Genomic DNA, 930 nt, shown 5'->3' on the forward strand with positions numbered 1-930 from the left:
GGCTCGTTGGTCTAGGGGTATGATTCTCGCTTAGGGTGCGAGAGGTGCCGGGTTCAAATCCCGGACGAGCCCAAGAGTTTTGTAATTTCACAGTCCATAGTTTGAAGTAGAGAACAGTAGCCACTCACGTTTCACTGGGATTGATCTGGTTATTCGTTGAACTGCGAAAGCCCTGGATTACAATAATGTACCATACCGGCATTTGCCTGGAGGAGAATTGGGACACCGCATTAAACAGCTCCAGATGGCAGCACCCCACAGTGTACCGTGCTCCAGCCATCGTGCCACGTTTGAAGTTTCGTGGCAGAGCCGGGAATCGAAATCGGGCCTGCGGGTGTGGCAAATTATCACGCTAAGCACTGCTTCACACAGGCGGACAGTTACTATTTTCCAGGAGAGAAATCCCCGATCTCGATTAATAATCACCACCATTTCTTAATTCATCATCATCATCATCTGTTTACCCTCCAGGTTCGGCTTTTCCCTCGGACTCAGCGAGGGATCCCACCTCTACCGCCTCAAGGGCAGTGTCCTGGAGCTTCAGACTCTTGGTCGGGGGATACAACTGGGGAGAATGACCAGTATCTCGCCCAGGCGGCCTCGCCTGCTATGCTGAACAGGGGCCTTGTGTAGGGATGGGAAGATTGGAAGGGATAGGCAAGGAAGAGGGCAGGAAGCGGCCGTGGCCTTAAGTTAGGTACCATCCCGGCATTCGCCTGGAGGAGAAGTGGGAAACCACGGAAAACCACTTCCAGGATGGCTGAGGTGGGAATCGAACCCACCTCTACTCAGTTGATCTCCCGAGGCTGAGTGGACCCCGTTCCAGCCCTCGTACCACTTTTCAAATTTCGTGGCAGAGCCGGGAATCGAACCCGGACCTCCGGGGGTGGCAGCTAATCACGCTAACCACTACACCACAGAGGCGGACTC

The 930-nt window shown here is 54.0% G+C and overlaps 1 non-coding gene across 1 annotated transcript; it reads left to right on the forward strand.

Moving 5' to 3' along the window:
* On the forward strand, positions 1-72 carry TRNAP-AGG (transfer RNA proline (anticodon AGG)). The gene has a single exon. It is a non-coding gene; the product is annotated as a tRNA-Pro (tRNA).
* Positions 73-930: the final 858 nt, after the last annotated feature.

The sequence above is a fragment of the Anabrus simplex genome, chromosome 4, assembly GCF_040414725.1.
Source record: "Anabrus simplex isolate iqAnaSimp1 chromosome 4, ASM4041472v1, whole genome shotgun sequence".
Taxonomy (NCBI): Eukaryota; Metazoa; Arthropoda; class Insecta; order Orthoptera; family Tettigoniidae; genus Anabrus; species Anabrus simplex.